The following is a 15187-nucleotide window of genomic DNA, read 5'->3' as shown; positions in this document are numbered from 1 at the left end:
ATAGAAACTGGAAGATGTGGTAGTGTATATGTTTTGAAATCTGTAGGCTTTCCAAAAACAACAGGTAAAGTTGTAAAATTAAAAGACCTGAAATTGACTAGTGTATTTTTAAAAATAAATACACCCTGCCACTATTCTTTTGACTAGACTTTCAGAGTTTTCATACTGAGATTGTACATGGGTGATGCTTTCTTTTAAATTCTGTTTGGCACCCTCTCCCAGTATGTGATTAGGAGATCTGTTGGAAAAGGTCTCTTTTTTGAGATAAAAGAATGCACGAGAAGGATGAAATTGGGAGAAACTGCCTGCAGAACAGTTGGGGGGGGGGGGGGGGGAACACTGATCTGATACCCTAAAGCAAAGTGTGATAAAAATATATTCTGAAGGTTTTTTTTCCATCTTGTATTCGTATTTATAGGCTTGTCAGAGTGCATAGTTAACATTCTGCATCAGAAGTGTATGTGTGTATATATATATATATATAAAATAAAGAATTTTCTGTTTCAAGGGAGATATAACTTCATGATGAGTATTCTTGGAAGGGGGAGGGGGAAGAATACACATTTACGTAGAGTGATACCTTGATAAATTCATAGCATAAAGATACGGCGTACAACATTGCCAGACAGCATAAAACTGCCAAAAAATCCTTGGCTTACCGTTGCGTCTATTTTTGTTATATCAAGGTAGGGATATTATAATTTACAAATGGGAAGGATTACCCCTTACATAACAGCATCATCTGAAAATTTACCAGTTTGCGTGGTAGTGCAGGCAGCAGCCAGCACAGAATGTTTTCCCATTTTGATAAGCTAAACCAAATTTAGTGGGGATGGAGACAACAATTTTCTATTTTTTTCTAATTCTGTGACCTGTATGCCTGTATGGAAATCTTCTGGGAATGCCTTGTGTACCTACTGTGATGCTAAATTATATCACTTTTGTAATTTGGATTGTTTCTTGTAAACAGCGATGTCTTGAGGAGACAGACATGACGTTTTTACTAGACTGGATGCTCAGGTAGAACAAAGTAAAACAATTATTAGTGTTTGGATATCTGTGCGATTTCTGTCTCTGAGTTACTGAATGGCTTTGTTATATGTAGATAGAAAAGTTAGTATAAACTTTGAAGAGTAGCATGGTTCTGGTTTCAGGTATATTTAATAGCATTAATCAACATTTATTACAAGATGATAAAGATTTTCTTCACTGATGAAGCAGTGAATAAAGTAGGCGAGTGTTTCACAAACTGAACAAACGTGAACATTGCTTGTACTCATCTGCTTTTGTGCACTCTCCAAGAAAAAATACAGTACTGTGCTACTTCTAATTGCTGGCAGCAGCTCAGTTCCTCAGGGTGTTGGGGGCAGGAGGAAGGCTTGAAAACCAGCTGTAATTATCAGCTGCAGATGTGAGCACTCTTTATATTGCCTGGCAGGAACTGAGCTGCTGCCAGCAGTTTAAGGGAGCTGATAGTTCACTAGCTTGTGTAAATGTCTACTGCTAATAATTGCAGTTGCTTCTGACTTCCCTGGAGGAAATGAGCTCCTTCTAGCTGTAATTCAGGGTAGTTTGGTTTTATTGTTTTTTCTTGTTGCTTTTTAGTAGCTTAACTTTTTAATTAGGTTTTCCCCTACCTATTCATGACTACCACCCTTTGAAGCTTCTTGCTACTTCATTAAGAGTTGCAATCCTGGTAGGAGAGACACTGGTCTAGGTCATTACTTCTGTTTAAAAAAAAGTAAGTTGAGGTCAGGTGACAGAATTACCAGAGCCTCTGTTATTGGTTGTTAGGTTATTCTACCAGATAATACTTTGTCTTGCCTAAAACAACTGCTACTTCTAAAGATTCACAAACCCATGTTTGTGACCTGGCAGTAAAAGAATGTACATTGATGAGTGCATGATTACTAGCATGGTTATGTCTGTTATTAGGGTGAAGATCTGCTTAGCTGAGAAAGATTGGAGATGTATGTATTCCTATTTTAAATAACTTCTGATGTATGCCTATACTTCCAGCAAATAAACCTTATAATTTTTAGGTATTTTAGAGGAAAGTGATGAGGGAAGAGAGAACACTAAAAGTTCTAATTTTTAAATTAAATTTCAAAATGCAAACAACCAAGCTTGCACTTGTGGTTGTTTCTCCTTTTATTTCTTAATCACTTGCTGGTATTTTAACTGAAGAAACGGAAGCTCAGGAGAAAAAAGTTGATATAGAACATTGTTTGGCTTTTAATTTAAAAAATTTTACCTAGATACTGTGTATTCATGACCACAGTAAAACAGTAGTCTAACTGTTCTTAATGCCACCTGTACTTGCTGGCAGCTCTCTATCATTCCGCCTGTGACAAAAATACATGCTCTGAATAAAGTAATACAATGGGATATGCACTAGATATCCAACTACTGGTTTGCCAATCACTTTTTATTAGTCGTTTATTTCCTTCATTTCCTAAAGAAAATGTCTGTTTCTGCATAAGAAGCAATGGATAGCTATGAATGGAACAGAGTATTTTCTAATAATTGTGGAAAAATCAGGCAGGCAAGTATTGATTTTCCTGCTCAGATTTGTAGCTGTCTTCCTATAGGACGTAACCAAGCAGCAACTTCTGTAGTGGGACAAATGTAAAGGAGGAACTTGATTTACCAGCTACCTTTTAAACTCTAAAGAGATTCCACTCAGCATTTTCAGAGGTGGAGAAAAGGATCTCCCAACAAAGTTTATCTTAGTCATGTAAGGTATGGTCAATCATGCTCTTAGCTACAACTGTTAGGCATTATGTGACTGCCAGCTTAACTCACTTCCAGTTGCCTTTTGTTCTTTTTTGACTTTGCCAAAGGCTGCCACTCTTCAGTTCTGTTAACAAAGCTCCAGGTGAAGCTGTTCCAGCCTAGTTGAGTCAAATTTGGCTAGCTCCTAGTAAAAACAGCTAGCACTTCTTTAAAAAGCAGATACCAGTAGTTAGTTTGCTCAGGTGAGTTTTACTATTGTCATGACTCATGCAATGTCTTTCATAAGCAGTAATGTGATAGTTAATATTTTAATGCCTGTTCTTAAGTCTGAATCCTGTCCTTCTTTGGAGACCAAGCATGTGTTAATTTAGCTCTGCTCTGCTTGTGCAACAAGGAAGTAATCCTCAAAATTGATTTTGAACGTGGATAAAAATACATTGAAGTTCTTAATGCTAGTTCAGCAAGCGTGCTTTGGCTGCACATGTTGGTTATTTAAAGTCTATGTGTGGAAATGGTGGCACATTATTATTAGCAAAGACACCGTATGTGTGGAAACAAGCAGCAAATGCTGCTTGTTTTCCACATGGTACACTAGAAAAAGTTGCTCTTGCATTCAAGGATTGAGTTAGGAAAGATTCCTTTAAACTTTTCAGAATTGTCACTCTGATGAGCTCAAAATAGCACCTTTCATTGTGTAGCATGGCTCTGGAGTCCAACTGTTAACCAATCTTTGCCATGTCCTGCTCAGTGGAGGTCAGTGTTGATAATTTCAGTGTTTTGACTCCTTTGGTTTTCTTTGTGTATCCTTAAAGTAAACTAAAAAATCCTTTTAGTAGGAGTGTCATGCCTAGTGATGAATAATTGCTTAACATTATATACTGGCAAAATTCTGCTGTAATCCAGCACTCAATTGTCTTATTTATATAACATTTTTCACTTTCAAGAAGTGTTACAGCTAATGGGGGTTATAGAAACATTGGATTTGACTAGTGTGCCAAGAGTGAAGGCTGTCCTCTGCTTAGATAACTTAGAGAGAAACTAAGTTATCTGTGCTCTGCCAGCAGTACTGGGAAAAGGCATACAAAGAGAGATAAAGTGGGTACATACACTCCTTTCATAGGCTCCTTTCTCACTTTGCAGCAACAAAAGTGTTGACGTGTTGAAATGGTTTAGAAAAGCTTAGGCTGTATTGGCTTCTTAGGAATATGTTGCAAGTACAGAAATACAGCTTCTATATTGCTGCTGTCATCCTTTCAGAAATATTAAAATAATTTTAAGATAATGCAGATAACAGATAACACTATTATTTATTTTGCTGGTGTGTAAGAAAAGTTGGAAATGTATTTCCTTTAAATGGTTTCTACCCACAGGTTGTTAGAATAATTAACAAAACCGATATCGAAAAAATACTGAGCATTGGCTGAATGTGTTTCGAGACCATGCTCTGGGCACCAAGACAAATGCTAGATCAAAAATTGTAACATAGCTGTACGGTGTAACATCTATGTGCAAGCTTGCTTGTATACCTCCATGTGACAGTGAAGTTTGAAGTACAAAAGAAGCAAAATGTGTAATGCTTTGAAGGGCACCTCATGCATATAGCACGTATTGTCAGTATGGGCTGTGAATGGACAGAGTTGCTATTTACTCTGCAATTCTAACGCTGGGCTATACATTTTTAAGTGCCTATTATGGTATGTTTTTCAGTATTTGGGAGAGAGAAGGATATTCGAGGGAAGTTGCTTTCTCTTTAGCTTTGAACATGCTGAAATCCTATACTTTCTCTTTAATTCCAGACACATGATTCTTGTAAGCTGGATATAATGGCTTTGCCTTTTGAGCTGTGTTGGTCACTCCCCCCACGCCCCTTTCTCCAGGAAATCTTTATATTTGTCTTAACTTTTTGCTTCTGATGGCACAGATTAAAAGGGCTTTTTTTTTTTTCCCAATTGAAGTGGCATAATTTGTTATAAAACTGCGTATTTTATTTTCTCACTTGACCTAAATATTGTCCAGCTTTCAAATAATCTTTGTGTTGGCCTAGGATCAGTGGTTTTTGGTACTGGAGGTTGAGAAGGCAGAAAAAGGAATCATGTTGTTTTTTACCTGAAGGAAGTTAAGTCTTTTTTTCTGGAACATTTGGATGCTTAATGAAATTACAAAAGACACTTGATTATGTAGTTACAGTTGCCACCTAGCCTTTCTAATGCTCTAACTTCTGTGCGTTTTTAGTAGCATGCATCTTGTTTGACCCAGAAGTGAGGTATTGCAGAATCCTTCGGTATGCAGGATGGCATAGAACAACAGTAGTAGTACGTATGTAGGTAAAATGATGTTTAATTCTTTTTCCTCCACTTGGAAAAAAAACATATAAATCCCATGTCTGGGTAAATGCCGTGAAAAGTAAAAATGGTAGTGGGCATAAGTAAAATAGGCCAAAGCAGTTAAGTGTGGAAGAATTGCCTGGATCAGTGCTGAAGGAGAGCCGAGAATGAGGCAAGCACACTCACTGTGGCAGAACTAAAGATCTGTATTTTGCAGTTCTGAGCCTGTAGTAATTGCTCATGCTGTCTGAGAGCTGATGTAGAACAGCAGAGCCTTGGTTTTATGTTACAAGATTTAATTTTCAGTCACGGACTTACTGTGATGTTTTTGGCAACCTTGCTTCTGTTTTCAGTTTTGGCAGAACCTGTTTCACCTTTCTTTGTAGTGCTTATTTGCATTGTGATTTATTCTGGTGTTTTATTAAATTGTATTACCGCATTTATATGCTGCTTATCATTTTCTCCTCATCGTTTATTCAAACTGTAAGTGTGTAAGCACAATAAGGAAAAGGACATAGTAAATAAAAGAATTGGGAAAAGTAGAAGAACACTACAAACAAGTTGAAAACCTGGGATGCCTCGTAGGACATAGAATTTAAAAGGACAGTTTGTAGACAAGAGGAAGCAGTGTATTTCTTAAGAAGAGAGAGATAAATGGATAGAATGAAATCAGATAATAGACAAGTTAGTGGTGTTACTGGATAGAGAATAGTGTTACCAGATAGAGAACAGACTTTCTATTACACTGCTGGTTTAGAAAATGTGGAATATCTTTAGCTGGAACAAGTGATTGAAAAACTCTTCAGATTGTGATACCATGGTTGAAATTGCTTGGAGAGCCACTTTTCCTTTATGCCATAAACCAAAGTGAGTTACCTGTGAAATCCCCCTTAGTCCTCAACTGCAGGTTTGTGGACATACACATATGCTTTATGGAACATAAGGGGCAGGTTGAAAAGTTTTATGGCTATGGAGCCAAGATAAATATTTCAGCTTTTAATTATACGTGATGCGTGTTAAACCTGAGTAGATGGGACTCCTTGTAACTCTAGCTGTTAACCTCCACAGCACAGCCAAGCAAATCTGACTCTAGGTGTCCTTTTGAGACAGATTGGTGCTCTCTGACAGTGCAAGATCGTAATCTTAAAAAAATAAATAAAAAATCCAATTGAGGCATTGCAGCTCTATAAAATAGCACAAAAAATTGTTGGCTGTGTGGGGAAAAATGTCTTAAAAGTATACATTGCTGTAGCTAACTAGCAAAATTAATGCTGTAATGAAAATTTTGTAGCAGGAGTGTTTCACAATTTCAGTTGCTCTTGTGCGGATGGTACTGCGGAAAGACTCGCTGATTTGAATGTTTGGGGAGGGAGAAAGAGAAAAAATATTTAAACTTTATTTTTCATTTTTAAAAAATGGAAATTATTTACAACAATTATTGACAAAAGTCCTTATGATGAATGCTGTTTTTAATCCTAGGAAGCTCTTGATCAGTGTCTTGGAAGCATTTGATAAGGGAAAAAATAATGTGATCATTTATGAAATTAAATCCAGGATGTCTAGTGTATAAGAGCTTCTTATTTCATTAAAAATGTAGAAAACCAGAAAATAAGTACTTTAAAAGTCAGTTGTTAAATTCAACATAGCCTGCTTTTTATTGAGCATTGACTTTTGCTATATTCATTTGAAACATTTAAAGAATATTTATTAGATGCAGATTTTCTAGACACTTGTTTTTTCTCAAGTCTAAAGCAACGTGCTTGGTTCTAAGGTATTTTATCTCTTTTGCTACAAAGCAGTTTGTGGCAGCACTTCAGTTATCAGACAGTTCTCTTCAGGGACTTAACAGCTTTTCCATAAACACTTTGCTCTGGTTGTAGACTCATACTGTGGTTTCTGCCTAGGACCATTTGTTTCCTGCTGAAATTGTGAAAACTAGGCTTTTACTAATTCCATAGAAAAATTTTGCAGCTTAAAAGACCTTAACTTCCTAATTTCTTGTTATTAAAACTGGAGATATTAATCAATATTAACATGTATTCCTTATTTTAAAACCAATCTATTTTTAACTGCAAAGGAATTAAGCTTTAGTGACATTCTGGTACACTTCTTTTAAGCCTTAGGATGTGAAATCCTTATCCAATTTCCATTACAGTCAGTTAGGGCAAGTTGTTGCAGAATTATGGAAAGCACGGCTGAGGAATCACCTAAACTGTCAGATAAGTGTCACCCTGAGAAGGGTCAGCCTCAGTACTGTGCCAGTCAGTGTTTGTCTTGAGAAACCTCTAGCGTTAAAGTCTAAGGCCTCCTGGCAGTTAATTGTAGTGTTTAAAGACATTGAGATAATGCATCAAAGAAAGCTCTTTTTCTGCAGGCTTTCGTATGTTCACAGAAGGACCATGCAGTTAGATGAAGTCACTTGTGAAGGGAAGATCGGATGGTCCCGCATTCAGAAACCACCGTGTTCTGAACTCTCACTGAGCTCCATTTGAGCAGAGAGGTCAATGGCTGATGATGCGAATTCACAGGTACTAAGCAAACTTTGCTCTGTACAAGGTGGGTGGATTGTGATCTGACATGATCGGTATTCTTCTGCAAATTTTGCATAATGGAAAACTAAAACTGGAAAAAAGGATATTTAACATCCTTTAAAATCTAAATCAAAGTGCTAAAATCTATTAATATTACTGAATTCTTCAGGGATTATTTGTGTGGAAATGCCCAAAAAAGAGGTCTTACCAGAAATGGTTCCACTGATGAGAGTTACAACTTTAAAATGAAAAAACGAAAACTTCAGGCTGTGATTATAAAAATAAGTTTACTTGCTCTAGGCTCCTGGCTTCCTAGCTGGATTACATGTCAGGAAAGCATCCAGATGCGTATACTTTTCACAAGAAGAAAAAAAGATATTGATTAGGCATTTGATTTTTTTTCTGAAATCATCAATATACATAACAGGAGAGCAGTCGGTATAATAGAATTCCTGTACAGAATCCAATCTCTGTATGTTAATCTTGGATCTGCTGGCTAACACGAAGTATATTTAGTAATAAAGCCTGCCAATTCTCTTCCCTTCTGCTCTTCCCCTCTCGGCATATTACCAGATTTATGTTTGATTTCTTGGGTCTTTTTGTTAACTTTCTTGCCAAAGAATTTGCTCTGATTGAACTTGCTGGAAAGAGGAAAAAGCTGAAGATTGAGTTTCATGCTCCTCTTTGTCATTAACTGTGCTTCTCTGCTTAAGGCAGTAACCACAATGCACCGTTGTATTACTTGTGCTGAGCACTGTGACTAGTCCAGAGATGTGGCATTCAAGATACGGTCCTGGTTTGGATGATGTGGGGCATCACGTGTAATATGTTCCAGCTATGGTGATATCCTTCTTCAGATCTGCTTTTCTCAGGTAATTTGAGGTGTGGTCATAAAAATTCTGTCCACAGAGAATGTGTGATCCATCATTTCAGGTGAAGCACAAGGCATCTCAGTGAGAGCCAGTGCAGCGAAGTGGAGTGCAAGCATCAGAGCCAGAACTAATGGTGTGATTGTTGTTCAGTTTTGAAGCCTGCTCTTGGCTTCAAAATGTAAAATGAAATTTTACATGTCATTTCAAAAAATTCTTTGTTCAAAAGTCTGTTGAGAACAGTAATGCCTTGTAGTAGACCAGCTGATGAGACTGGAAAAAAAGTGAGATTTTAGATGCACCAGCTTTCAGGCCTGCAATAGAAGTGGATGTCTGCCTGAAATGTTGTTTACCTTGCCCAGTCATATCAGTTTTTACTGATCTCAACAAATTTCACTGTCCAATGTTTTTAGCCCACAGTGGTTACAATAACAGTATTGCTGCAATGTGTGCAGTGTGCGGCTTCAACTGGTCTTGCTTGCATTAAAATTCTACAAGAGTTTTTTTCACCCCTCTTCTTTGCCTGATTGAATAAAATCCTTTTCTTGTAAACTTCTTTTTTAAATTATTTAAGTGGGACGAGGGGGGAACAACAACAACAAAAAAAAAACAACAAGAAAAAGCCCAGACAAAAGGGAGCTTTTGAGACAACCAGCAGGCCTATACACTTTGCAGTCTTCCAGGAGGAGCGTTGCCAGCTGTGAGCTGCTTCTTTGTGTTGTCTTTAAAGCAGGGTACATACACATGCTCCACTTTACCAGACTTAAGGTTGGGAAGCAAAAGGATGCTTTGTGCCATGGCTGTTTTTTCCAGTGTCCAAACTAGAGCTTGCTTGTCTGTCTTTCCTATTATAAATAGGAATGGATGAACATGTTTTGCCTAATTTCAAATCCACTTAAAGTTCATGGGTTTGAAATTAAAAACAGAACTCAAATCTTATAAGGTTTGTGTTCTGTTAGGAGCTGGCCTTTTGCCAGTACATGCCTATTCATTTAACTTTTATCCCTGGAATCAAATACATATCAGTTTGCTATACTAGGTCGTTTGTACTTCGTTACATTCTCTTCCTTACCTGTCTTCTGCCTGTTTCATTGGCATAAATTTGTCTCTTTTTAGAAAGTTGCTAGCATAGGTCTTCGGTCTCATGAGCATAAGACTTCTGCTTTGCCTCTTCATTCTGTTTTTCACTGTTTCATGTTTAGTTCACAATGTTTACCTTCTGGCCTACTCCTCTGTAATAATACATTCAAGGTAGTAAATGGAGGATGAAATCTGCACTAGATAAAGGCAGTATTTTAGATGCTATATGGTTTTGAATATGGAATTCACAGATGAAGTTTACTTTATCCACTATGGCAGCTGCGCCAGACCAAGAGATGAAATAATCCTGGAAGCTGTACAGAACAGTGAGCAACTGGATCTTTTTTAGTGCAAAAGTGATTCCATTTAAAAATAAAGCTTTGACCTGTATTGCCTATAATGCAAATTTCATCCTCACTGGCTTGCATTATGCAAGTGCATGGAATCCCATGCAACCCTGATGCGAAAGATAATGGAAGTCTGACATGTTGACAGCACATCATCTGCAGTATTGTTTTTTTATAGGTTAACTTAATAGTTTGTTGATCCTGTGTAGGTTCACTTGCTGATTTTTTTCCCCCCATATTTGTAACTATTAAAAAAGTAAGTCATGGAGGTTTATATGTGTGTATGTAAATATGCACACATATATGCGTATATATGTAATTTGTTGTTGTTGACATATTGTAATTGTTTTAGCAGATATTTTAAGAGGGGATTATTAATTTAATAAAGTATATCTATGCTTTCCTTTTGTGAGGAGAAAGTGTTTATTCTTCAGTATTTTATTCTGTGATTATGTGAACCTGCTGTGATTATAGCAATTCATAGCAATTCACTTAAGTATAATCTCTTTGTTCAGAGATTATCTGCAAATCTAATGCAATTTTCTTAAGTTTGTTTTTTATAGACATCTGATGAAAAGCCTATAAATAGCTCTTGGTCCATCTTGTTTCTGCTGATACTATGTAAAATAGAGATTATTTGAATTGTGGATTTCATGAAATATATATGCTCTCTGAGTCTGAATGCAGGAGATGGGGATTTTAATATCAGTGCTTGTGATTATGACCTTTAATATGTTTTCAGTGGATATTCTGTAATGTTTACTTAGCAACTGCATTTTGAATAAGTAAGCTTGCCATAACTCACTAGAATTTCTCAGAAAGCATTGCTTAGCACATGCGTGTGACTATACTTCTTAAACTGATGTGTTAATTATAAAGATATCTTTTCTAGATTAAAGAACCATAATGTCATAAACTTTTTTTGTACTGTATCTGCATCGGGTAAGGAGTTTATTGTTGGTACCCTTCTCTACTTTTAAAAAGGGATCATAATATACTATTATACTTCAATGTAGGAAGCTAATGAAAGGTGATTCTGCTTTTCTTTTAAAAAAAAAACAACACAAAACAAAAGCAACTCTTATTTTGTAACAGGGTTGACAGTTTCATCATTAGAAGATTCATATTTTTATTTTCATAATTTTAAGTAAGCTTTTGATAATTTTGTGTATAGTTGCTTTGTAGATATTTTTACTGTCACAAGCAACAGTATCAAAGTATGTGCAGAGCAGGAATTTTAAACAATGGAATTGATCAACATTCAGATATTAATTAACACTTCCACTGGGGTTTTCAGTTGCTGCATTTCAGATGAAAAATATGCAATTGGAGATTGTATTACCAGCTTATCCTGATTTTTCTGAAACTTGTATAGTTTAAGACAAAGAAGTGTTGGTAGGAGCGACAACTTAAAAAAACTAACACTTCAGTTTGGGTTTGATGGTTTTCTGCTTTAGCTGTAATTGTTGCTAATGTCCTGTTCTTTCTGTTTTCCATCCCAGTGGGCAATGTATTGCATGAGGTCTGCAAATCACAAATCCAGCTCTGAGTTTCAGGGAAGGAAAGGTTAAACGGAAGTGTTGTGAGGTTTAGACATTGGTACCACCAACAACAGATTTTTTTTCTCAAGAAAGATTTAGAATTTCACCTTGTTTCCTTTAAGTCCTTTGGATCAAAATTTGGATATAGTTACTGAGTTTAAATAGCAGATCTCTAATGAGAACTGTCCTTCACAATCCTGCCAGCTGTTCTGTACTTCAGTCTGAGCAACTGATTATAGTCAGTACATGTTATAAATCACATTATTTGTCCTTTGCCAACTTTGCCCCCCCTCTTAAGAAAGAACCTGGCAGTCTGAATCTTAAATGGCCCTCTGTGGAGAACAGAAAACTTAGGGTAGCTTGAGAAAGGGGGGCCTTTGCTGATCTTCTCACCCATCCCCTAAAACAGAAGAAGAATCTGTAAAGATAGGAACCACTGCAGAAGTTGGAGGCTTTCACCAGCTGGTGTTTATTTTAAAGATGGTTCTTGATTTCAGTGTGCAAGAATGAGCATGATGGATATGGAACTGGGATGAAGTTCATCTCTCTTTAAATTACAATTAAATAAGCAATTTCAATCACAAATTTTGTGTCACCCTGGCTATAATCTACCCATTCACTTTACAAAATAAAGGAGGCAGCTGATTAAATTTAGCCGGCATGTTTTTATGCCTGCTGTCTAGACAATTGGCTTGGTTCCCATTCCTCCGGCCTTAGCTCTCTTTCTTGGTTGTAGGCCCACTGGGCCACTTAACCATTCTGCTGCTGTTTGAGCTGTGTGTTCCTGAGGGTGGTACAGAGCGTGCAGGGATGGCTTTTTTTTTTTCCCTCACAGGTCTTTAATGGAGAATGTGCTACTAGTAAATAAGTATGTAGTTTTTGCTAAAACAGTGTGTTAGAGTGAAAATTCGTCAACTCTAGGATGAGCTGTCCTATCTTTGCTCCTAGAACTTAGATAAGCCTTTTTACCGTATTCCTGCAGAGGTGGTGCATGTATTCTTCTATCATCTCCTTCCAACTTTAGTTTCTATATACGTATAAAGTCAGCAAAACAAAGAAAAAAGCCCTGAAAACAAAACCAAGTGAAAAAACACCGGATTCCAGCTCTTTTTGTGGCACTATTATTATTTCTTGCATATGATTTCCAAGTTAGAGCTGGGGAATGATGTATTTTGCTACGGGATAAATTGGAGTCAAATTGAGTCATTTATAGAGCATCGATATAGATAATGTGTTATTCATCCCTTTGAAGTTACATGGATTTGTTAAATACTCTGTAGCAGCCAATTGTTTAATCCTTTCTGGGTCTGATGTCCTTATTCTTTTCCTTTTTTTTTTTTAATTCTGTTGTTTGTTTGTTTGATTGGTCGGCTTTTTGTTTTATTATTTTCTTTATCCACACCACCAGCACAAGGCTGGGCAGATGCCATTTGTTCTGTAATTTAAATTTACTGTACCTGCTACTATTTTCCTCTCTGAATGTGGCAACCTCATGGCAATGTCATGAAACTTTTCTCAGAAATTCTTTTTCCTTGTTAGTGATTCTGTGGGGCTCCCGCTAATTCTGTGGGATGATTTGTGTTTTCCCCAGCTCAGACAAACATGCCATTTTGTCACACCTGTTTCAGAGTGAGTTCATTTGGCAGCTCCTCTGAAAACTGGGTTTAAATCCTCAGTGATGTGATAGCCTTTTCTGTGCTTTTCTCACAGTTGCCTGCTTTCCTAGTGTTTGGCCTTACAAATACTCTGAAATAGCACCATTTTTGCACCAAAAATTTTTTTGCACCACAATTGAACCAAAGTATACCATTTTTCTTCGGTAAGCATTTTAATTCTTTTTAATGTAAGTGTCATAGCTATTCTTTATATTCTTTCTTGGGAAGGCAAAAGTTAGTTAATATATTTCAGGTGCACACTGGCTTCCTTAAATAAAGGAGATATAACCCTTATTTTGCCCCCCCCTCCCCCCACTTTTTTTTTTTTTTTGCTTTCAATCCAAGTTAGATGCATGCTTCTGCAGAGATTGTTCTTTGACTTGTTGATAAAATAGAAGGCGTTGTGTGTGGTTTCTGGATATTTTCTGCAAATTATATAGGTTCAATTTTACACAATGGAAAGGAAACGCTGACATAGTTAGCCTCTAATTCCAAAGATGGATTAATGCAGCAAGGAAGACAATATCTTCTTCAAAATCTATTTTTGTCTTTCCCTCCACTTTGCTCTAAAGCTTCCAGACCTTCCCCCAGACCCATCCTGCCTGGCTTCCTGTTGCAAATGTGAGGAAACATTTGCACATATCCTTACAGAGAAGCTTTGCTTCTTTCTTGGTCATTATTCACGATTTTCATGGCATTACTTGCGGGTTAGACACCCTCCCCCTCCCCCCCTCCCATCCCCCCCCCAAAAAATCAGTTTTGCTGCAACAAAATGAGAGTTTCCAATTAACTGGGGCTTTTTTGGCTTCGAGGGTTAGCACGGGCTTACTGCCCATGAGAATAATGTTTAACACTGTATCATGAGGGAGGGGAAAAAATTTACTCTTGCACCAAATTGCATATTGTGTTGTGTGAGAGATTCCACATGTTGTTACTTCATACAAATGTTTTCTCCCAAGAAACAGAACAAAGTATGATATTCAAAAGAACATAACAATAAAACATGGATTAAAAAAAAAATCTGTCAGCTCTAATGAGCAGTATCATTCTTTAACTTGCCTCCAGTGGGTCTGAGATGTTCGTAGGCTGTTTTAAAATATGAGGAGTTCATTCTAGGACAAAGAAGGTCTTCTGTTTTTTACGTCTTCCTGTGTAAATCATTGAGGGGAGGGGGGAGAGAAAAAAGGGGTAGAATTATGCTCTGGATGCTGATGCCTTTGCATTTTTGGCATTATGCCTTCTTACTGTTTTATTGTCTATTTTGGCTGAACTTGAAGTTCCAACCATGCTCCCTGCCAAAAAGGAAGGAGAAAAAAAAAAAAATGTAGGTCCTTTAAGGATACTGAAAAATGAAGCCAGTTTTTGAATCCGCCACGTCCTGTAAGCAAATAAAAATGAATCTCTATGGAGCTCAGACGTTACTTCCTGTTCTCCTTTAGATTCCAAGCAGGAATGGAGCACTTTTTCTCTGCACCCAAAAAAAAGAGAGGGAGAAATAGAGGGCTTCAAAGCAACACAGGAGAAGTCTTCGAGAGCCTTCTATGCAGTTAACTTTTAAAATATGTGTAAAAAGTCTTACGCCTTAAGTGGTGTATGTCTGTGCTTAGAAAAATGTCCAGCAAATCCCCACCCCCAGCACTCATTTATTGTAAAACAGTGGACATATTAAAACTACACATGATTTTTGTTGAATATTTCACTTTGCTACTGGTTTTGTAATCATTACTATTATGCTTGTAAATGGGTTGGTATTGATACCATATAGTAATTTCTTAAAGCATATGAAAGGAATCAAGATCCTACTTGATGTTTCCTGAGAAGGCCAAAATGAGAGGAGGAGGAGAGAAAGATACGCTGTTTCCAGATAAGCTAACTAGGATTTTGATATAGCAATCTGTATATTGTGACAGCCAGTTCCATGGGTAAGGTAAAAGTTTCAGTTTTTAGGCACTTCTACTTTCCTAACTTTTGAATGAATGAATAAAATATTCTGACATAGAAGATAAACTGCTAAAACAAAGTAAAATTCTGGATTTTTGCCACTGTGAAATTAGGAGTAACTGTAACCCAAGCAGACTAGCCAAGCTTCAAATTCACTGTGGAC

At 36.9% G+C, this 15187-nt stretch overlaps 1 long non-coding RNA gene across 1 annotated transcript in view; it reads left to right on the top strand.

The window, feature by feature from the left end:
• The first annotated feature begins 335 nt into the window (after nt 1-335).
• The window catches only part of LOC308188037, a 61869-nt gene continuing 47017 nt past the window's right edge, over nt 336-15187 (top strand). The window contains exons 1-5 of the long non-coding RNA XR_013945110.1: nt 336-1741; nt 2592-2742; nt 2844-2978; nt 7435-7588; nt 8305-8463. This is a non-coding gene — a long non-coding RNA (uncharacterized lncRNA). The remainder of the gene's footprint in view (nt 1742-2591; nt 2743-2843; nt 2979-7434; nt 7589-8304; nt 8464-15187) is intronic.

The sequence above is a fragment of the Anser brachyrhynchus genome, assembly GCF_964034855.1.
Source record: "Anser brachyrhynchus genome assembly, chromosome: 1".
NCBI classification, from domain to species: domain Eukaryota; kingdom Metazoa; phylum Chordata; class Aves; order Anseriformes; family Anatidae; genus Anser; species Anser brachyrhynchus.
Note: the sequence above shows the minus strand (reverse complement) of the source record. Positions and strands in the feature narration are given on the sequence as shown.